The sequence below is a fragment of the Equus caballus genome, chromosome 20, assembly GCF_041296265.1.
Source record: "Equus caballus isolate H_3958 breed thoroughbred chromosome 20, TB-T2T, whole genome shotgun sequence".
In the NCBI taxonomy this organism is placed as follows: Eukaryota; Metazoa; Chordata; class Mammalia; order Perissodactyla; family Equidae; genus Equus; species Equus caballus.
The window spans coordinates 51,311,816-51,336,508 of NC_091703.1; positions in this window are offsets into that span (position 1 = coordinate 51,311,816).

Consider the following 24,693-nt stretch of genomic DNA (forward strand, 5'->3'; position numbering starts at 1 on the left):
TAGAGGGGGAAACGTAGAGATAAAAGAAACATATGTACTAGTTTCTCCTCCTATAGCTTTAGGTGACTGATATGCTGTATGATCCACTGAGAGTCCAAATGTTCCCAGTTTTTATCACACACTATAAGAGTAAGCCTTAAAAGTCATTGTTTTTTTAGAGCTTCTCAATGGACTTAGTACTTAGATGATTAAGAACTCATAAAGCATAGAAGGGAGTGAAAGGAAGGAGGGAGAAATGGCTTATTAAAGTGTCTGAGAACTTGTATTTACATTTATTTACCTTTAGACAAACTTGGCTGAGGAATTGACAGCCTGATTCCTGTATCTTATTTAGATGAAACAGACCCTAAGGAGAAAAGAGCATTATTCTAGGAGGACTTTGATTGATAAATCAAAAATGATAGATCAAACTTTGCCTTGGCTTTGCCAGATAGAGATTGAGAAGAAAATGTGGTAAGCAAGTTTCTTGGAGTTTGTATGAAAAAAACCCTAAAAATGAAAATTCCTGTTTAAGCTATAACCAGAAACTGGCAACACCTCCCAGTTCATTAAGATAGAAACCTATCAATCACAGTGAGTTCTAATGGTCTTGAAGTTTCTGTGCAGGGGGTATTTGTCTGTGTGCGTGTGCATAAAACTTTGTCATGAGTGTTCCCAGTGAAAATCAGAATTCCATGACCATCGACATTTGATCACATGTTTTCTTCTCTGGGACCTCTCATTTTTTAAGGGAATATATAATTTTTAGGTTGAGAGTAGTCAAAAGGATTCTGAATTAAATATAAAGACTCAAGTTCAAGCCCTGAGCTTGCCATTTACCATCTGTGTAATATTGATTGAGTTTCATCTTTCTTTGAACCTTATTTTCCCGTTTACAAAATGTAACAGATGATCAAATCACCTTCTCATTCTGAAATCCGTGAGTCCAAGATCCTTACTCTCTAAGTTCCATTGTTGTGACTTGGTTTCTTTCTACAATCAACAGGTATATCATAGTATCAGTAAGAACAGCTGAATGCTTCCTTGAGATGAGATTAATCTCAACTAATTCACAGAACATAAGGATATGTTTATTCTACAAGTTTGAGTACCCACTATTTGTGAGATATTTTGGTAAGTCTAAACAGAGTTTAAGCTTCTAAGTTAAGAATTCTTAGAAGGAGGTGAAGACACACAAAAACAGTTAAAATCTGTCTTAAAATGTGTAAGTACCACATTCTCTTGAAGTTCAGAGCAAATCAACATTACCTTAATAAATGGCGGTTGGAACTGGAGGAGAGTCAAAATCTGTGTAGGGGAGGAGACATTTCCTCTACCCAATCTGGGTCCTTCTGGCCGTACATCAAATTAAATTCACATGAGACAGAATAACAGGAGAAAATTAAACAAAGCTTTATAACCTGTATACATGGGAGAGGCTCAGGCAAACTGAGAAACTTGCCGAAATGGTGGAAGTTCTCACCTTAAATACCACCCTCAGGTAAAGACAAAAGAGGATGTTGGGGATGGGGGGAGTCGATCATGGGAGATTACCAAAAAAGCACAGTAAACAAGAGTTAAGTTATCGTGCACATTTAAGTCCTTGCCTTTCACATTGATTAAGAGTTTCTGGAGATAAGGTCATCCCTCCTTCTTCCTGGTACAGAGAGGGACACACCTTTACAGATGGAGATTTCCTTTACAAATGTAAATGTCTTTTAACAAAGGGTAAGTAAATTCTACTTTTCAGAGTTTCTTTCCTGTCTGCAGTTTTTTTAAAAGTAACCAGCCCAAAATAATCCTCATGCCAAAGAGACATATCTTGGGCTGGCCAATTCCAGTCCCCCAAATCTGCTTCATGGTGTAGGTTTAGAGTAGGAGAATTTCAACAAGTGGAAAGTTTGAGGAGAGGATGTTTCTAGTGCAGTGAAAAATATTGATAGCCTAACACAGTTTGTAACACACAGGGCACTTTAGGGAGAAAGTTCAATTTTCCTGTAAAGTAGAGTTTATTCAGGGTGTGTTTTGAATGTTGAGGTAGGTAGAGAAAGCTTTTCCTTTATTTGAAAGGACTTATCATTTAAAGTTTTTATTTTTTATTTTTAGGGGAACAGGGTATTGACAGAGAAAAACAGATGAGAAAGAAAGTTGCAATTTTTATTTCTGTATTAAGTGGCTCAAGTTATTTTTTTATACAAATAATGGATAAAGTTATCTCCTGTATACAATGCATTTTACCTAAAGTTTCTTTGTGATGTTCTTTCTCTACTGGAGAGAAGATGTTCAGGCTTGAAATTTGCATTGAAGCAATTATCTCACTATAGAATATCCCAGAACATGTAAACCATTCTGTGAACAATGGTCATGGAATGAAGGGAGCAGTCACCTTTATCATGTCATGAATTTGTTGTTATTTATGATTAGTAAAAAGAAAAATCTGAAAATGGAAGACCATTTCTACTTTATGGTTTTTCTGTGGTTAGACTACGTAGAATTACTATAAATGAGGGTATGAACACACTATTATTATGATTTGGAAGTTGGATATTTAATTTGTCCTTTTTCTTTTATCTTTTCTTTGTCATGTTGATGTTTTAAATTGTATCACAAAGCTCTTCTTTTGGGAGATTTCTATATTGCTTCTTTGGGGATTTCATAATTTATCACCTTCACGTCATTATACAAATTAATCACAACACAATCTTTCTCTGGGTTACCTTTGCGGTTGTAAATGGTATAATTGCTTTAGGGGCTTGCACAAGTCATTAGTCAGGGACATTTTAATTAAATGTAAAGTGATAATTGCCTTTCATAAGCAAATTTAATGTGTGGGACCTAAGAGACGAACTGAAAAATAGGAGTATTGGTTTTGTTTATTTCGGTTTGATAGTATTGACATCTTAAGTGATTGCTCAGATCTTCAGAGGAGCTAGAAAGAGTAGAAAAAGGCAGTCGATTGTCATAGTACAGTTTATTAAAAAAAGCACACATCTAAACAGCATTATTAGGAAAGAACATGCTTCCCTTCTTAATGTGAGCCTCGAGCTGGTGAAAGGTGACAAATCGACAACTTTGGGGAAAAAAGCCTCCCATCCAGAGACAGGATATGAGATTGACAGCGACAGGACTAAATCCTCCCATCTCACCTCTACCAGCTCATCTCAGCCAAGATCAGAAGAAGCTGGCAGCCTCTGAAATGCCTGCTCAGGATTCGCATCCTGTGACCTGTTCAGCTCCTGGCCTCTGCAGAGACCACCAGCAGGGTGACTAATTACTGCCAGTCTATAAGGTGGCCCCCTCTCACTCAGGAGTAGCTGAACTGAGGTGGCTTCTTTCACAGCCATCCCATGTCCCAGCTGTGAACATCTATTAACCAGTGAGGACTTATTCCCAGCCATGATCAGACGGGGGGTTCGCCTTGGCAACCTGGAAGTGAAGGCTCCACAATGAATCCCGGGAGTCGTCCAAGTCCGCGTTCTAAAATGAGATTTTAAAAATCCCTGCAAATTCTGTATTCCTTTACCGGCTGTATATTTTTACTCTCTGTCTGGTCTCCATTTCTCTCTGCATAAGCAGTTTTAGGCTTTATTTAAGTGTTGCATTTCCAAGTGTTCATGACTTTGTGCAGGGCTCGCCACACATCACTCATGCCTTATTTTACAGGGTGAGTGGGTAATTAGCATCTTTCACAATTAGCCAGGATTTGCTCTGCTAATTTCATTCCCTGATGAAGGTGCTAACTTGGCGTGAAACTGTAATGTGTTGGGTGATTTATTAAGTCTCCACTGATGGGTGGAAATCACATGCCGTGCCTTTACTGTTGAGAAAGTTAACAGCATCCATTTGTAAGAGATGGTATTTGAAAAGTGATGTTGGTGTGATTGAATGTGTGAATGCATAATGAAGTCAACCCAGATAGCCCCTTTCTGATTAAATTGTATTAAAATTATGTGGCAGTTCCTTGAAAAGAGACTCTTAAGAAAGAAATATGTGCTCATCCTTTAAGAGTAGCAGTCAGTCATAGTGTCTGTCACCGGGGGCTATAGAGGAAAAAGTCATACCTGTTTTTTAAGCAACAAGCAGAAGACACTATACTGATATGAAGGTCCTTTACCTAAACAAGCTGTAACATATAACTTTTAACAACACAGGGACCAAAATTCTTTAAGAAATCCCAAATTAAGCAATTTGGCGCATATACCATTAGATTTCCTGTAATGAGTTTCCTTATCTTATTTCCACTCTAACGTTAGCTCTTTAGTAGTTAGTATGAGAACTCATAATCAATCAAGAAATACTGACTATACTGAAAGCCAGGTTTCTGACAAGCTTGAGTTATACCTGTTGCTTTTCTTCATTTATCCTGAGTTCTCAAAAGATTTATTTTTTTAAAAAAAAATTCCTTTACCAAGAGAAATCTGGAGGACATCACCTTAACCGAGTGATTAAAGGTAACATCATCAATGATGGGGAAAACTGACATGTACCTCTTGATGAGATGCCTTAGGAAGGACATTTTATGCAATATTCTTGCCCAAAATAAAAGAATCAAATATCACATACTCATCAGGAAGACATAAGAGAAATCAGGGAATATCCTATAAAATAACTTTTCCTAAATAATTTTGAAATATTCTTTAAAAAGGTCTCTGTCAGGACAGACAAAGATGGCTTAGGAATGGGGTCAGGTTGAAGGAGACAAAAGAGGTATGAAAATTAACACAACGTGTGATCTCATATTGGATCCTTGTTGGAGTAGATTTCTGTAAAAGGTATTACTGACACAATTTGGTAAAACTTAAATGTGGATTTTATACTAGATTATAGTATCACACGAATTTTAAATTTCTTTAATTTTGTAAGCATACTGTGACTATGTAAGGTAACATTTTTGTTTTGTGAGGATATATGCTGAAATATTTAGAGGTAAAAGATCATTAAATCTGTAACTTACTCTCAAATGATTCAGTCAATAAATAAGAAAACAAATAGATAATATATGCATATATTATATATGTATACATTGCACATCTATTAAGAGAAAGTGAAAGAGAGAAAAAGCTTATATTTCAGACTTTACAATGAGTGCATCTAGGGGAAGGCATCTGGTTATTCATTTTACTTTCCTGTAACTTTCTGTAGGGTCATTTTTTGTTCAAAATAAAAAGTAAAAATAAACAAAAATAAATATGTGAAGTCACATCAGATAACATCTTAAATGGCCTTTATCCTAAATGGCATATTTTCCATTGATTTCTGTTTTTAAATCCTCAAGACTCAATTAGGCCTAGCTTTTAAGAACAGAAGAGTCATGTTCTCCATAATTATAAAATTCAGTATTCTCAAGTACTGAAAATCCTGGCCCTCTCCACTTATATAAAGTCCTAGAAGACTAGAGTATTTAGAACTTGAAAGGAGATTGAAAAAGATTTAAAATATTTTTTTTACTAAGAATTTTATATCCATCCAAGCTATAAATCAAAGGTGATGTTGAAATAAAAGACATTTGCCAGCATGTAAAGTTTCAAAAAATCTATTTGCTATTTCTTCTTTGAATAAGCTAATGAAGGGCATAATCTGCCATTAAAAAAACACACAAACAAAAGACAGAAGGAAATGAGACCAAGAATCAAGAAATGCAAAAGAGAGGAGAGATAAAGAGAATTCACAATATGATATTGAAAGAAAATCCTAGGATTATTGGTGTATAGTCATTTAGGGAAGGGGAATTAGAATAAGACCATACAAGAGACATGTCTTATTGGATTGATAGATTATTTCATATATTTGAACATATCGGAGGAGTCTTCACAGTTCTGTCTGAGATTTTGTAATAGGTAAATATATTTCTAAACAAATATTTCAACAGGTGTTACTCCAAATTAAATCCAAACAATGTATATATCATCACAGTATTTTTTTCTCAGTATGCTAATAATCACAGTATGCTATTAAATATCTGAAAAAATTATCTGCTCACAATCATGTAAACATTGAAGAGTGAGATTTAAAAAAAAAATCATGATATAACTCTTTTGAGAGGATGAGAAGAGGTGAAAGTTATGGATGGTGAAATGATATTTTGAGTTCCAAGTCCTAATGCATTACAGAAAGTTAATAAATAACATCTAAAAGTAAATGAAAAGTGTAGTATAAACATATTGTATGGAAATATAGAGGTAATAATAGATCAAATAGTGAAAAGGCACTGAAAAATGGAATTTAGAAGTGGGGAATGGTGGAGCAGGGGTTGCTATTTTTCATTAAAAAGCTACAATACTACTTGACTTTTTAGGAACGTGTATAGCTATCACTTGAATGATAATCAAAATTAAAATTGAATCCAATATCACAAAAATTAGAACAAAAATAAATATTGAAAACAACTGAGGACTTATGTACAAAGCCCAGTACATGGAGATTTGCATTCATTATCTCATCTAAAACTCAAAGGAATCTGTATTTATTATCTTTTCATTTTCTGTACATATTACCTATGAGAAAAGAGAACCTTGAGAGTTCAGTAACTTACCAGGATCACACAATATGCTTGAAATAAGAATTTGAAGTCACATCTTTCAGATTCCCAAACCAGCACTTTCAATAAGTACAAAATGCTACTTGATCCATCTCCTTCATTCACTCAATAAGTATGTACTTGGACACTTACTATGCCCTCAGCCTTGAGTCAAGCACATAATATATATAAGTGCTTAGTTAATGGAATTAAATAAATTACTACATCATTTAATTACAACTGTGAAATATGCTAAGAAGAAAGTACCACATTCCCACACTTAGATTTTTTTTTTTTTGGTTGAATTCTTTGTATCCTGTCCCAGAGAATTCTCTGACAAGAGATGTAGGATGTGACAGGACACTTCTTGATACCCATGAATGTGTTACCTGGGAACGTGGGAGAGTGAACATAGTATAGACAAAAACTGAGACCAAAAGAAGATGAGTGTTGATGAATAAATTCATTCCTCTTTCTTTTTCTGTGAAGCACAGTCTTGAGACACAGTTAGCATTGGCTACTCAAAGCCCGGTCCCATGAGATGGAGAAGTAAGTCTACTTAGCAATATCCTGCTCCATAATGAACACTTATACTGTCTCTTAAGGATCTAGAACAGAGAGTTTATAAATAATCAATTTTTGGTAATATTTGGAGGAAAGAAACTCAGTAAAGGAGTCAACAAAGTCAGTGTCAGGAAGAGAAGCAGGTGACAGTAGCACTGAGAAAGGAAGTAAGTGAAACTTAAGGAAGTGAATTCCTCATCTCCATAAAATATAAAGACGCTCTATCATAATGAGAAAGAGAATTAGATGACAATATAGGATGAAGGGAGTGCTTTTAGAAAATGGCAGTAATTTAAATGGATTCATAGGGTGAAAGGAAGCGATCAAAGTAGAGAGAAAGGGAAAATGATCACTGAGGTGTCAGAGCAAAACTAGGGGATGGGCTTTCTTAGAGGTGGTTGATTAGCCTCAGGCAGGAGAAGCCCCTCGCCGTCTGAGACAGGAAGGAAGGCAGCACTAAGAGGGCAGAGACAGACATGAAGCAGCACAGTGAGAAGAGCTCATGTTGGTAGACTTTTTATTTTTCCCCACCAAGTGATAGATGGGCAGTGGTGGTGGTGGGAGTTTGAGGCCCTGAGATGTATGGTGAAGGTAGGGAGGTATCATTGTGGATCGTGAGGAAAGGAGGTAAACACAGAAGACTTGAATGATGGCTAGAGGGTAATCAGGGACCATCCATCTTCTCCAGCAGCATTCAGCAATAGGGTGTAGAAGACTGGGGATTGAATCAATCCAAGGTTAGAGTTTTTCAGGGAGAGCTGGGCAAAGGAGTTGAAAATGCTAGTAAGAAAGAGGTTAAAATTTAGCAGCAGTGGTAATAGGGTTGCAATGGAAATGGATTGGAATAGAATATTTATAGTCTGTCTTTCCTCTGTTGAAATAGGCAATCTATTATAAATGCAGATATTGACATTGTTTGACATGATGCCTAGAAATTATCTGTAATCCTAGAATATAGACAATATGGTGAAAATAAAACTATTAAGCCAAATTTGTGATGTCGTTGCCCTTTTCTGTTACATATGAACTATGTTGAAGCAAGATGTAATAAGAATCATGTAAGACTTTTCCTACTATTTAAAAATATGTTTTCATATGATTTTACAGAAGTTAATGAATAAAGTTTTCCCTTGAGGTCTTTTTGACTGTAGTGAGAGTGTATGTAAGTGTGTGTGAACGTGTGTGTGTGTATAAATCCATGTGCAGATACCATATTTGGGATCTGAAAACCAGTTATGACTGAGGCCTGAGTGACAGGCTGCTGGATCGGGCAAAGGCGGTGCTGCTGCTGTGGGCCCTCCCTGGGACACCAGACGGAGCTCCGGTTACATCTCTGCCCGGCCTGTCGAACTGAGAAGCTAGAGAAGCTTCTCCTTCAAAATGCTCCACAGCTGGGATCTTGTTTGTAGTATTAGCCGATGCTTCTGGCCTCTGATCCTGCGGATCGGACTCTAGAAGGTTGTCTATTCAGTTTTGCAGGCCGTTTAATCAGTTGCTGTTTTGGACATAAAAAACAATCTTCCATCATTGGAAATAATGCAGTTATTTCCTCTTTGGCAATTTGTTTTGAATCCGATTTTAATTTGTAGAAAAAAATGTATAATAAAAAAGGAGAGGTCTTATAAATGACTTTTATTATATGAGTTACAGAAAAAAGTGTTCAATTTTTTTGAAATAATGAAAATTTCAATAAAATCTCTATCTAAAACTCAAGTGACTAAAAAAAGTGGGAAAAATTATAGGTTTCAGATTTACCAGTTTTTTTAAAATATAGAAAATTATAAAAACCTGTAGTTTGTTCTCCTAACTTATAGATTCTTATTAGTAAAATAGCTTAGGTTTAATAAGATTTTAAGAGCAATAGTAAAAATAATATCCACAAACTTTGTAGTAAAAAAAGAAAACCAGAACAATTTTTTTCTAATTTATTCCTATACATTTCATCTTCAAAATAATTTCTACTTCGCATTTAATATATCAAAGAAATGACAAAAAGTGATTTGATTTGCATATATATGAAATTTCTCAGTTATCATCTTAATGGCATCTTTTAAAAATGTGGTGCATTTAATACTTCTTGAAACTCCCCACCAGGACTGCTGCTCACCTATACAGTGTTTCTTCGAAAATTAACTGCATTGGGATCCATCATTGCACTTGTCCGGTCCTCTTTCCCTTTGACTGACTTCTCCCCTTTTCTTTGCCCTCCCTCTGAGAGTCCCACGACACTGCCCTTAGCACAGCTGATAAGTTCATCATGTCATCCTTTTTCATATATTTTTGCTTTTTACTTTGTGTTTATTTCTTTTTCTCATTTTGTCATTAAAACTAATGCTTTGGAATGATGTTTCAGGCTATAAAATATTGCCCAGTGGAACATAACAGAATACAATAAATTAAGTGGTCTCTCAAGGTAGAAGGAAGCTAGGTGATTTAGATTTTTAAGATTTTTCTAATTTCCTAAATATTCTAAAATGAGCCAGAAGAACTAGTGAGCTATTCATTCATCCTTATATCTTTTTATTTTCTGCCAATGAGTGGATATTGAAAGGAAAAAATTAGATTTTTTTCCCCTAGAGTAATTAGGCAGAAGACAAAAAGCAAGATTGTATTGAGAGGAATAAAGAGAATTAATACCAATTATATTCTCAGTTTTCCATTCTTCAGCCACAAAGCTTGCAGTGAAGTTACCTGTTTTCTTAATGCAGAATTTCTCTTTTTTAAAGAATCACTTAAATCAAAATACGTGCTATTACTCAAAATCAAAACTTTAAAAAATATGTGATTTTGATGGCACCGTTACTAACTCCGTCACTCTCTGACCACAGCAGTTACATTTCCTAACTTCTTGAATAGGCTATGTATATCTAGGAAAATCTAGCTTCAAACAAAATAGCTTCTTTCTTATTGCTGAATATCTACAATTTCCATTTCTAATGCCTTGTTTTTCATATCTTCGTTACCTCTTTATAGGTGACTTCCAAATTTTATTCCCATCTGTAACTTTTTACCTGATATACCTATCCCATTACAAAACTACTCAAGCACTTGACTATCTCACATTTCTAATGTGAGACTCTATGAATTTGAATAATTTGTCTAAAGATGATATCATCACATTCCCTCCCAAGAAGGTTCTCCTTCAGATCTTCTCCAGGGCTGTACCCAGTCTCATCACTTATTCCATCTGTCATGCTGGGAAACACAGAGCTAACATTGATCCTTCCTTTTCTTTCAACTCATTTATCTAGTTTGATCCCAAGCCGTGATGTATTTCCTTAAAAATATTCCAGGGAAAATAGATCTGGAACTTGAAGAAAATGGTTACAAGTCCATAGTTGAAGAAGAAAACAAAGAGAAATAATTGGGTGCTGAACACATGGCATTCTAAAGATCATGAATGTCCTTGGAAGAGGTCAAGGGACCATGGGACATAGTCAGTAAAGAAAAGTAAAAAGCAAAAACAAAGAATTAGGATCATGCGATGTCAGGCAAGTTCAGAGAGAGGAAACTAAACAATATTGGGACTTTTCAGATCAATCTACCAAGGTTATGGAGAAAAGATTAAGAAGAGAGCCATTTCAGTGATTAGGTGTGTATTTAGAAGACAATGAATAGAACGGTTAGGCTCCTTTGTTTTATGATGCAAACTACAGTGATAGATTTTCTAATGTTACATCATTTTTATATTTCTAGATTTACTGGATAATTTTTGTTTTCTTAACTGCCTAGCTTCTGAACCTCTTTACAATATTTGGTTCTCTTACTCTTTTCTAAAGAATTTAGCTATATTTTGCACTGCCTAGGTGGTGGTGAGGTGGATAATTCATTGAGATTTCCTGAGGCTGCTTTTGTGGCCTTTATTTTTCTACTTCATTGACTAGATTTTGAAAAATGTATTAAATTCTTCCATTGTAATTCATTAAAAATCTTTATTTGGGAACATCAGTCAACAAAATAAATAAATATTCCTCTTCTCAAGGAGCTATATTCCAGGGGAAGGAGTCAGCAAACAAATAATAAATACAATAAATAGTAAATTCTATAGCATGTTTGAAGATTGAAAGCTATTGGGAGTGTCGTGCAAAGCAGATTACAATATTAAATAGACTGGCCAGGGTAGGCCTAATTGAGAAGCTGAAATTTGAGCAAAGATCTGAGGGAGTGAGTATGTTAACCAGTCATCTGAAGGATAAACTTTCCAAACAGAAGGAACGGTTAGAATAAAATCACTCATGCCAATTGTGCTTGACTGATGCAAGGAATAGCAAAGAGGCAGCATGGCTAGAAAAGAGGTGGCAAGAGAGAGAGCAGCAGGATATGAAATCATTATGTAATGGGGGCAGATCACATAGGGCATTGTAGGCAATTGTAAGGATTAGGCTTCTACTGTGAATGTAATTGGGAGCTTCAAGGAGTACTTTAGCCAAGGAACTGATGAATCAAATTTTTTAGAGAAAGTTTGTCCAAGTATGACATGCACACAGAAATATTCACAAATCATGAGTTCACCTCAGTGAACTATCATAAATTCAACATACCAATGTGAGGTCATGTCCATGACATCAAAGTAAGAACAAAGAAGTTAATAAGCCACCCAGAAGATCCCCTCATATCCTTTCCCAATTATCACTTGCCTTATGGTCTGTCAAACAACTCTATGGTTATAACTGAAGTTATTAGCTAAGAGGCATGACCTCCACATTGCAGGGAATTCCTTCATCATCATCTAGTCCAAATTGTGAAGAGCAGCATAAACACTTGTTTTCCTGTCCAAAGATTTCCTACACCACTTTACATAAGTGTTGACTTATTGCAAATCCTAATCTCTACAGTTTGCACTATTTATGTGACACTACTGTTTGATTCCTTAGCTAATATTAGCTTATTTTCTACCCCTCAGAGTGTCTTTCTAAATTGTATATAGGGAATTTCACCTAGTACTTTAAAATTTTCAATCATTCGGAAAGGCTGACCTATACCCACCTTTACTCTCCTAAGAACAATTATCTTATTTTACTGTCAATTCAAACTTCTTTCCTGTACCCCGAATGAGTTTGGGGAACATGGTTATGTCTTCTCCTTAGCTTCTAGGTTTGGGAGACATGATGCTATAATAATGATGCTGGAGAAAATTAGGGCCTTGTAGCACACGACTTATTGTCATTCTTCCAGGTCTTTTGGATAGGTTTTGGAAAATGAAACAAATTTTTTATACAATCATTTTCTCACTTTCTTAAATCAGTATTTGATTTATCTTTGTGCTTTTTTGGAGCTTCTTAGAAGAAGCCACTTCGTGTTTTATTTCATCTTTATTTCGCATTAGCACTTTCAATTTGGTTGATACACTATTAGTCCAATTTCACTTTATTAGTGAAATGGAGAATCATGTTTAAAGTAGAAAATTCAGATATATATGTAAATTTGACCTCTGTTAAAGTATCAAGTGTAGAAATCAGCCTTCTATTGAGAAGTATTGGGAAGGCACTTGAAAGATAACAGGATGAATAATAGAGTTTATGACCTCAAGTATTTCAGAGACTACTCCTTTGTAGTAGGCAAAATAATTTTAACTTACTCAATAGATGGTGAATGAAATCCTTTATTGATTACTTTGGAAAGCTTTTGATTGGGAGAATGAGTAGTTCAGTCACTAAAAAAAACCTGTTTATTTTTACATGTGTAAACAATAACAATGCTTGCAATAATAAATCTAAATCTCCATACTGAGATTTTACACGTGAGTGATAAAATAAGGTGTTTTATTAAGCCTTATTTCAATGTTTTCATTTAAATTTTAGTCATCTATTTCTGACATATTTCTTAAAAGTATGAAGTCTATTTTGGGATAGAATAATAATTAAAATAAAAAATCTTGGCAAGAAGAATGGATATCCATTGTCAGAGAAACCATATCAAGTAATAGCCTATAGTTATATCTCTTCTACCATAAGACATTCAAGGAAAATACGAAGATGAAGTCAATACAAGGTTTTGGCAAGTTAACTGAAGCAAATATAGAAACTAAAACAAAGAAATAATTTTTAACTCTTATGGTAGCTTGTTTGTTTACCAACTTAAGGAAATAAGAATTCGCTATACACTGGTGATAGTATGGAAGGCAATGCCATTGCATAGCTTTGCTGTTGTAAAACGACTGCTATGATATAATTGGATAGCACTCATGCCTTCTTAATATGCTTAGTCGAGATTTATTTGAGCTCTAAGAAATGCTTATAATAAGAACTTCCCCAGAGTACACTTGGGCACTGTTGGTGTTTGGTGGTCAGCAAAGTAATCTGCAGGACTGTCACTTTTCCAGGACAGATGAGGTTACAGGAATGGCATACTGCTCCTGAAATGTGTGCCAATATTGACAGAGTACCCACATAGCCAGGATGCTTCAAAACACTGTTGAAACCCAGGTCTTCCTGAACCTTCCTCCTCTTATCCACTTCTCATGGCTATAATTGAAATGAGAGAGAAGCCAAAGGCAAGGGCAAATCCAATTTATGTTTCATGGTATGATATCTTCTTCTCTAGGAAACAATCACTTACAGCACTTTTCTAGAGGCAAGGTCACTCATGGATCAGTGTCTAGAGCTAACTCAAGCTAGACATCCATAGAAACACACATCTCAGTATCTTCAGAGGTTAAAATGCCTTATATCAGAGTTGTTCCAGAATTATGTTCTTGAATAGCTGTCTCAGAATTAAATACACTTTAGAATTGGAAGAACTATCCAAAGTCATTCAATTTACCTCTCCTCTTCATAGATGCGAAGACTGAGAACCAGAATGGTTAAATAGCTGGCCCCTTGCCTATGGTTACCCACAGTATGTGTGTGAGAGAAAAGAATTCCTTAAAACCCAGGTCCTAACTTAACCAAATTTATTTTTTCTTTCTTTTCTGCCTCACTTCGCTTCTCTGAAAAAGAGTTGAGAAATCACAGAAAATTACCTTAGAGGAACCTCAAGCTTTTGTCACCTTTACCCTTCAAATGCATAAGACCATAAAAATTAGTATTTGAACTTTTCTGGTCCTCTCTTTGTCCTTTCTGTGATTCCTTACACCAGATGCTGTTTCATTTTTTCTGAAATTATACTTGAATCTAAGTTTCAGTGTTATCTTGAAACTATAACAAGTTTGCTTCTTCAGAGAGCTAGGCAAATACGATACTGGCAGACAAGGAGAATAATGCACAAGGAAAAAGATAAAAATAACTTCTATAGAGATTGCATTTTTAAATTATTCTGGTATAAAAATTTTTAAAAATGTAAAGCCTTTTTAAAAATCTCTGAAGTTTATGATCTCATGTCTACTATAGTACAACGTAATGTATAAGCACAGTTAAGACTCTGATGTAGATTGGGGATGACTCCCCCAAGCACATCCATCCACTTCTTTACCAACTCACAGCCCAAGGGAGGTGAGTACCCTCCAGCCGTCTCTGAAGTAAATCTGTTGTATATAGAAAGCCCCTCTGCTCCATGGCAGCTTCACTTCTTCCTGTCTTGAGTAATATTGACAGCTATCAACAAGCCAGAAAGGAAGAGGGAAGGTGGGAAGTTTTCAGGAAGGAAGCTCAAATTGGTAGAAGGAAGATAACCCGGTAATGTAAGCTTGGCCAAAGCAGTCGTTAACAATAGAGGATTCACATCAATGGAGGGAACAAACACTTTGAACTTCTTAGAATGTTGCAACTGCCAGTTAGAGGTAGGCAGCAAGGATTTGAGTTAATACGGAACAAGACATTAGAAAACATGCAAAGTTCCAAAGTATGCCAGACTATAATACTGTAATACACACGGCATGTATATATAGAACATATATATACAACACACACACATATGTGTGTTATATATATTATATATAATATGTATATATGTTTTATGTATGTAACTTTAGGGAAATCATTCACAAAATCTACATGAGCAAAATTTATTTTTGAGACGGATGTAGTTTAGAGAAAAGGAACCATCAGTTTGCCTTAGCTCTGTGCTCCGTATGTAAAATGGTGCCTGGAAGAAGAGTAAGAAAGAAAAGGTCACTTTGCTAACCTACTGAAAGTGGAGTAGTTAGCTATCTTGAGATTGAGACATGCGTTTGTGATAATTATGTTAGACTGCATGAGTAGATAAAAATAATTCCAAACAGGAATTATTTTGGAATTCCAAAATAACTGGAATTATTCCTTCCCCTCCTCCAGGGCAAGCGTTTCACCACTAGTCAACACAAGCTGGAATCTTGCATTTGATTCTAGGAAATAAAGTGGAATATAACAGGAATCCTGGAGCATTTTCTAGACAGCAGTGTCAGATGGTATGAGGATGTAAAACCATGTTATATGAGAAAGAAAAAAGGAATGGTTAGCAAAAGACACATAAAATGCAAAGAAAGACTATTGAGATGTCTTCAGATATTTGAAGCTGGACGTGGGAACATGATTAAACTTGTTAAATATGATCTCAAAGATAGGAATGTTACTAATCATGGGGAAGATGAATTTTAGATCTTTTAGATCAGTTATCTAAAAGTGGAATCAGTTACTCTGGGAAGTTGTAAATTTACCGTTATTAGGGTTATTCAAGGATAAGTTGGGTAACTACTTGGTAGGTACATGTTAGAAAGAGTTAAAGCATCAAATGGAGGGTTGATTAAAAATTCAACATGATATCTTTTAATCTAAAACATTGTTTGGGAAATGAATGAGCACGAAACCTGGGCAGTTACCCCCACAAAGAACTGTTTGTGCTTGATTAGTCTATTTACATGCCAAAGTCCAAAGAACAGGAAAGATGCATGTTGTACAGCCATTGAACTAGCATGCTAGAACACTTGGATCTCTAAAAATGAACTCTATGGTTAGTATTAGAGTCATTAGTTATGAATAAATTTATATATTATTTGTCTGTTCTTGAGCTTGTGTGTGTGTGTGTGTTAGAAACAGCTGATCAAACAACTGTTTTTTGAATGTCTAATCTATAGTATATTTTACTGGGTATTATAGGTACTGGTGGTCTAGTAGTTAAGATTCTGTGCTCTCACTGCCTAGTTGTAACTGGGGTTTGTTTCCCTGTCAGGGAACCACACCACCCATCTGTCAGTTGTCTTACTGTGGCGGCTACATGTTGCTGTGATGCTGAATGCTACGCCACTGATATTTCAAATAGAAGCAGGGTCATCCATGGTGGATCGGTCTCAGCAGAGCTTCTAGACTAAGACAGATTAGGAAAAAGGACCTAGCCATGCACTTTAAAAAAACTGGTCGTGAAAACCCAGTGAATAGCAGTGGAGTGTTGTCTAATATAGCACTGGAAGGTGAGAGGATGGTGCAAAAAGACCAAGTGGCGTTCCACCTGCTATACACAGGATCACTAGGATATAGAATTGACTCCACAGCACTAAAAAGAACATTTTGAGTATATAGAAATTTATAGATGCAGTTTCTTAACTCAGAGTTTACCTTATTCTTTCCTTTTTCTTTTCCTCCCTCTTTTCTCTCTCTCTCTATTTCTATACTTCAGACATCTTGAGTTTTTACTTCACATTAGATATAGATTTCAGTCCAAGCTTTGGCATTTATTAGCTGTATATAATCTTTGTCAAATTACTAACCTCTTTAAGTTTTAGTTTCCTTATTTGTGGAAGATAATAATAGAACCAACTTCATAGTGAGGAGTAAGTGAAATATGATCATAGCTCTTAGCACATGGTGTTTGTTCATTTACTGCTAGGAATTATATTATTGTTTAAACTCTTTGTCATGTCTGCTGTTATGATCTCTCATTAAACTCTTCTTACTCTGGGTCCATTAGAACCTCCAACATCACTACTCCCTGCCACACTGCAAACACCCATTCTGTTCTGTGATTATCCTGCATTGTTTTAGAAAAGGATGGGCTTCCCACTTCAGTTTAAACCTCTACACATGCATACCTCTACTCTCACCTCTTGCCCTTCCATGGGGAGATGGGCAAATCTATTCTATAATGTCACAGAATTTTAGGTCTGGTAAATGCTAGAGTTTATCCAGTCAACTTGCCCATTTTAGAAATGAGGAACCTGGGATATCAAAGACAAGGTCTGTCCTTTTTAAGAAGTAGAGCAATTAATTCATAGGAGCAAGGTAATAGCAGAGTAAGGTGTTCCTCTGCTATCGACTACCCCAAATCCCCAGTTCCAAACAGTTATGAGTGACATTGGGAGCATGCAGAAAAGAGGAAGAAGGTCAGAGTATGACCTATCGCCCTCAGTGGAGTATAGGACAGTGTTTTGGATATTAAAGAAGGAATAAATTAAGGAAAAAGCCAACATATTTTTAGTGTCTATTATGTTATAAGCACTAGGATAGTTTCTTTCTATACAGCAGGCTATTTAATCCTCAATAACAAAACAAAAAGGCACAAAGAAATTATATTATTTGGCAAATGTTAAATTGGTAATAATAAACTAATAAATCGGAATGCCACAATTTAACCTATGTTTCTATGACTGTAAAATCTGTGCTGTTTTACTGCTTTTACGGCAGTACTCACTCTTCCCGATCAGCCGTTCTTAGCCAGTCTTACCCGATCCCGGCCCCCTCAGGCAAATAAGACCCCCTTCTAGAGATGTTCTAGGTACACAGGATGTATTTGCCTTTGGGAGAAGGGCTGGGTAAGGAAATTAGCTATGTAGGCTGTCATATTTTATGGTTCCTGGGCACTAGGAAGTCTAATTTAAACAACTCCCCAGCAGGGTGCTTACCCCTGAGATCATTCTATGAGAAGTTGGATCTCACCAAGAGAGATGTGGTAAAATTCCGAAGCCCCAAGAATATAGAGAACACTTTAATGTCAGAAAGGGTGAGAGAGTGAGCAAAAGAATTTTTTTTACAAATGTCAAGAATTGTTTGAACCTCAGAATTGTCACTGGCAACTTTGGATAACAGGAGACATTGGAACAATATGTTCAATTTGTATGTTATTTTTGTTTAATGTGCCATCCTTTGTAAGACCAAAAATTTAGAAATCATCATCCAGCTTTCAGAAAAATTAAAAAGCTCTGGTTTGTAGCGTTTGCTACTTTCTGTGGCATAAGTACTCCCACCATGGCCAGTTTCAAGCCAGTAACATGAATTTGCTAACTGCAAAGTTGAAAGAGAAATGCACATTGTCTTTTGTGAGCCCAGCGCGAGTTATCATGTGCATATGATATGAGTATATGGGTATTTGACATAGGTACATGCATATTTGATGTGTATACATATAAAAAAAGACCTGGAAGAATATACCAAAAATATTTTATTGGTTTCCTCTGGAGAGAAGATATGTTTCATGAAAGGGGATTTTTCCATTTTATTCTGCATATTTCTATATCTTTGAACAAACATTTTATTGAAGTATAATATATACAAGAAAAGTATATATTGTAAATGTAGAGTTCAGTTTTCACGAACTGAACACACCTATATAGCCACTACCCAGATCCAGAAACAGAACATTATCAGCATCACTCATATCTCTGCCAGTCATTATTCCCCAGCACCCCAGGAGTAACCATTATTCTGATTTCCAACAGCGTAGATCAGCTTTGCCTGCTTTTGTAATTTAGATAAATAGCACGGTATATATTACGCTAATTACTTAACCAAATATTCAATGATATATACATTAATTTCAATTAATGATAATCATTAAATTAATCATTATTGACAATGATATTATAAATGTTTTTTAGGGGCCGGCCCCTGGCTGAATGGTTAAGTTCGCGTGCTCTGCTTCTGGCCCAGGGTTTTGCTGGTTTGGATCCTGGGTGCAGACATGGCACTGCTCATCTGGCCATGTTGAGGCAGCATCCCACATGCCACAACTAGAAGGACCCACAACTAAAAATACACAACTATGTGCTGGGGTGGATTTGGGGAGGAAAAAACAAACAAATAAATAAACATTTTTTATATATTATGAATGCCTTTGTAGCAAACTTCTTTCAGCAAACTTTTTGTGAGATTCATCATTAAACATATTAAAACAATGTAAACAATAAACCATATCATTATGTGTAGTAGAAGATCATTCATTCTCATTGCTGAATAGAATTCTATTGTGTGAATATAATCCAATTTATTAATCATTCCACAGTCGGTGACCTTAAGTTATTACATAAAGGGAGGCTGGTAGTACCTACTTCAATTAACGTCCTCCCCATTTTCCCTCACTACTACCTTAAGCGGCTTGAATTTAACACCAGTCTGCGTACCTCTACGTAGCCCCTGGACACCTCAGGTTCTTTGGTATAGAGGCTGTTTCTCTCAGATTCCCTGGTGAATAGTGTATGTCACCTTTTCAGAGACATTGTGCCAGAGGTTTTTAACCCTGGTTCCACAGAATCAATAGAAATCAAGTGCTACTACTTGAATGGATGGGAAGAAAGCAATCTTAAAAAGCATAGATGCCACTCTATTTCTTAAGAAGTATTAAAGAGAGACGTCCCAAGTAGGTGAACATGGAATTTTGAAATTTGACTTTGGTCAATTGAAGGACTAGTAGACCATAATTCTTGTGAGTATATCTCTTTAGATAAACTTTATATACAGCAGCATTGTATTTAGGTTTAAGTAAGAATACAGCCGTGTCTCTAGGGAGGAATGGCTGGTGACTTTAATCTGTCAATCAATATGAAGGGCTGTTTTTAAGACTCTATGAGAAGAATCGGGCAAGTAGCTGGAAATATATTGATTACAGACTCATGTTCAACTATGTTACCTGGGGCTTAATCAGCACTACCTCAGACCAACACACAAGAAAGCATATAGGCGAGAAAGCACAAGAGTGAGAGATTCCAATTATTTCCCTACTCAACAGATAGTAGGTTCAGTTCCCTGAGGACTCAAGGAAGCCTGTAGCAGAGAGGCTACGCCTGGTGGTCAGCATGCTTAGCAGAAACAGCAGAGATGTAGAAAGGAACAGTGACAGTCTAACTTGGACGAAAACTAGGAGAGCACTAGTTCCATGGTTGAGTCTCATATCCTTCCAAGATTCCTACGTACTTCTGTGGAGCTTTGGCTGTGACTATTGAGGTTCTACTCCAAAGCCAGTGAGAGATATGAGCCAGTGACATTCAGTGATTAATGGTAATATATTGACAAATATACCCATAATCTGGCAAATTTCAAATTATTTTTGTTGAATCCATGCCTCACTTATAGTGAAAAGTGAGTGGATGAAAGAGTTGAAAATATTAAAGAGGAGATATTGCAAATCTTGTAATCCCAATGAGAATGCACATGATAATGACGTAAAATAATGTTTTGATTTTGTCATGATAATTTTTCTCAATTTTTTTCTAGAGAGGAAATTCCAATGACTCTTCATGGACTTGGCCACAGTCCATGAGTGACGGTGGGGATGAGAAAGCTGGTAACTATAATATCTCTCTATTTGACTGGTAGGATTGGAACCTAGGGTTGAGTCCTAGAATTGCTTTAGAAGAGGTTCTGAAATGATAGGTTAAAAATGTTGTCTTTTCTATCAAAATGGAAGAAATTTATTGGTGAAATAAAAGATATGTTCTAGAAATGTCAGCCTTCTTTCTGTAATCCTCCTTCCCAATTCAAATATGGAAAGGGTGATATATCTCAAACATATCTGTCCCAGAACCTTGCAGAGCCAATTTTTCAAAATTTGATATAAATATGTAGCCTAATATACTTATTAGGAGTATCCCAACTGAAGAGATTTTGTAAAGCAAAGATCCAGGTGTGTGCAATGCTTCTTTTATTTAAATTGTAGCTTTATGATGAATATTACAGTGGGTTTATTAACTTATTCAACAACAATTTAATAGCTAAATATGGAGGAAAAGTGAAATGATTTAGACATGGTCTTTGTCCCAGAGGAGCTTGTAGTCTTGTGTCAGAGAAAAACATGTAAGACAACAATTCTAAAAAGAGCTATCTTTTCTGATTGGAAGTGATGTATGTCCATGTTGCTAGGGTAGCACATAGGAGATAGTGTATAACTATATGCTTCGAAATAAATAAATATGTATATAAGTTTACTATGGTTTGGTATAATGGAGTTCCAGTTACTCAAGATTTTCTGAGGATCTCATAAACATAATGAATTTTTAACCATTAAGTATTTTTTTTAAAGATTCCTCATGTGGGTGTACTATTTTTGATGCCACAATTTAAAAATTTTAATTTTAGGATGCAAGACATAATCAGAAGTATTTTTCTGTGTTAAAACTGTAGGGACTATAACACAAACATTATTTCATCCAGAAAATTAAAAGAAAAAACAACCTGGTTTAAAAGTATTGTACTATGGACATTGCTTAACCGAAAGATGGAGAAGTAGGAAGGGCTTCATAGAAGACATAAGAATCATCGTGTGTTTTGAAGAATAAGGAGTTTTACAGATTGAAAATAAGGAAAGATATTTTAAGAAATATAACTCAACAAGCACAGTGTTAGAGTTACGAATGTCATCAAATGTGAGGGATTGACGATAAGATTAGGAAAACTAGGCCATTGTGAAATTGACAGGATAAATATTCTGTAGAAATGAGGAATCATTAGCATGCTTAAGAATGAGAGTGACTTTACAAATTTTCTTTTCTAAAGATTAGCCTAGTGAAGTTGTGAAGTGACAGTTTTGTAGGAAACTATTAAAGCAAGAAGAAGCAAAAAGCAGACAGAATATAGCCCAAGAGGGATGACAAATGTCATTAATTCTGTACTACTGGCCAAACGACACTAAGAGAAAGGGGCTCCAGACAATTTACCTTGGCATTTAGAACATATGGACATTCATGATCCAAACATGAAAGCAAAGAAGTATGATAAATCCAGAGTCTGTCTCAATTTTGAAATAGGAAACTGAAGTTGTCATGAAGGGAAGGAATATTATTCTAAATTTCCAGGATGTGAAAACCACAATTCAGCAATAATTTTAGGAAACAGGTGAGAATTGATTGTTAATTACCAAGGCCCATGTAAGGAGATATTAGAAATAGCAAAAAAGAAAGCCCAAACCTGAACTGTAGCTCTGGCGGGAAAGATGTGAGAGAAATAGGCTGAGGCTGTGATTAGGGACTATTCCTTGGGATTGTGATTAAGATTAGTATTCATGACTTCATTCTATAGTCACTTCAAATTTTAACTTTCCACACAAAATTGAGTTTGACAGTCCACCTCCAATCTGATAGCTATGTCCCTTTCTAGAATCCTAAATAGATCCCTGAGCAACACTAGACACTGGATGTGAGCGAGCTAGATGTTTATCTGGTGGAGAGCACTTCTGGACTATTGCACTACCTTGAGCACTTCTGGACTATTTTCTCTAAATTTCCATAGGACATCAATCTCCAACTCCTGTAGATCGTATCACCCCTGCACAGCTAATATTCATCCAGTTCTTCTCACCTCCTTTGCAGGAATCCTCTCTGAGTCAGCATCATCTGCCTCTGTATTGCTCTAGCAGCCTCTTGATTTATCTAGAAGTACACACTCCTGATCTTCCATTCTTCCCCACAGTAGCCACAGAGATCCTTTGTTTAGCTTCTCATTTTTAGCATTGAGGGAAATTCTCATACACTTAGCATGGCCATTCATGACCTTACCTCACCCAAACTTCCACCTTCGACTACTTTCTGTACTACTCTTCCTTTCCTCTCTGACCATATTGAGTTTTCTCTGTTACTTGTAATATGTCTTTGCTCTTTTCTGCTTCAGGACTTTATGCATTTACCTGATACATCTACTAGAAACATCCACAACTACCCTCCCCAACCCTGTTCCCAACTATGCAGTGACGTCCTACCTATCTTTTCCTCATTCCTCAGATCCGAATTTAAACACCATTTTCTGAGTGCCGTTTTTGCAGAACCCCTCACTAGAAGGCAGGTTTAGAACCTAGATTTCTGCTATTTTAGCCCATGCCACACTAATAAACATATGATTCATGGTACAGCTCTTATGGAACCTATATTTCCTTCCATTCAGCATTACACTTCTAGTGCGTAGTACACAGTGACTCATCTGATTTCTACTGACCCTTTCTGTAACTTGAGTAGGGACTAGCCTGAAAGGTCAAACATCATTGTAGGCTTGTGCTACAGACATGGGGAAGGTAGGGCTAACAGTGAGGGCTTGACCAAGTCTGTGTTGGTAAGAATTGAAAGAGCATTATGAAGGGGTATTTAGGAACTGGAATAAGTGTACTTATAGAGGGAGAAGATACAGGACTAGGTCTATCCCCTAGGTGAAGTGTGAGTTTAACAATGATCATAAGCAACGTACGGGCAGTCAGTTTATGGGGAAAGTTTATGAGGAAAGAGAGAAGAGGGAATTACGCTAGTAGCATTGAGTTTTAGGAATCTATATTCTCATAAGAGATATCCAAGAGGCATACTTGCATCTTCAGCTAAAGAAAGAAGTGAAGGTTAGAAATACAGATTTTGGGTTTATTTCATGTGGTTGAAAGAGTGGTTGTAGACATATTGCTGAGGAGATTATTTAGAAAAAGTGGACTGAGTATGTACTCCTGGGAAACTTGCAAATGTTTCTTCTTCTATTGTGACACATCAGGCCTACAGAGTTTAACTATGTTTGGAAATAAAACGGGTAAAAAATAAGAATTATTTTTGAAACCTTTAATGATTTTCATCATTATTACTGGATTTACCTAAAGCTTTAGCTTTGCAAAGGTATTTTGAATTAGAGTTTTGAAAATATAAAAACAGCTATTATAGTTCATCTTTTTGGCTTGCTGTTCTTTCTTCACTCTCCAAGAAGAGACAGATAAATGAGGACTTTGGAAATACCTGGTACCTTGTAGTAAAACTTTAAGTTGTATGTCTTTGAGCGTTATCACTAAGTTATCCTGGTCTAGCTATAGAACCCATAAAATTTTTATTACTCGGTCAAGTTTTCTAATGCTTCTGGGTTATATGAACAGTTTGTACCAGTCCTAGCTTCCCTCCTTACCCATGGCATAGACAAGAAACAAAGCAGAAACTGAAATCTTGAATTATCCCAGAGCTATCTCCTTGCCTCAGGAATTCTTTCTCGAGACTTCTCAAATCCACCCACATTTGAAGATATTTCACTCTCATCTTTTTACACCTAGTTGGTTTCTGATGATTACAATGTGATCTCTGTATACATATATGCCATTTATGAAGAGCAGGTTTGGGATAATAAACAACTATAGCATTATTAATATGATTAAAATAATGATTATTTTTAGCATTATGATTACATGTTCATTATACACCAGATACTGTATATGAGTTTTACTTGGATTATCTTATTTAACCCTCATATCAAGCTTATTCCGTGAGTGCTATTATTATTGTTATTTTATAGATAAGCGATTGAGACTTAGAGAGCTGGTAATGATATTTGTTCAAATAATATAGCAAAGAACATAGTGAAGCTGAGGCTCAAACCCAGGCAGTCTAACTTCAAAACATGAAGACTTCATCACTGTGATGTTCTCTTACCCCACCCTCCTGATTCACCTAAATTTCTTACTCCTAGAGAAACCACTAGCTTCTTAATCACTACTTTCCACCATTTGGGAAAGAAAATGAATGTATCAATACTTAAGTCATCAACAGATATGCGCAGGGATAGCAGAGG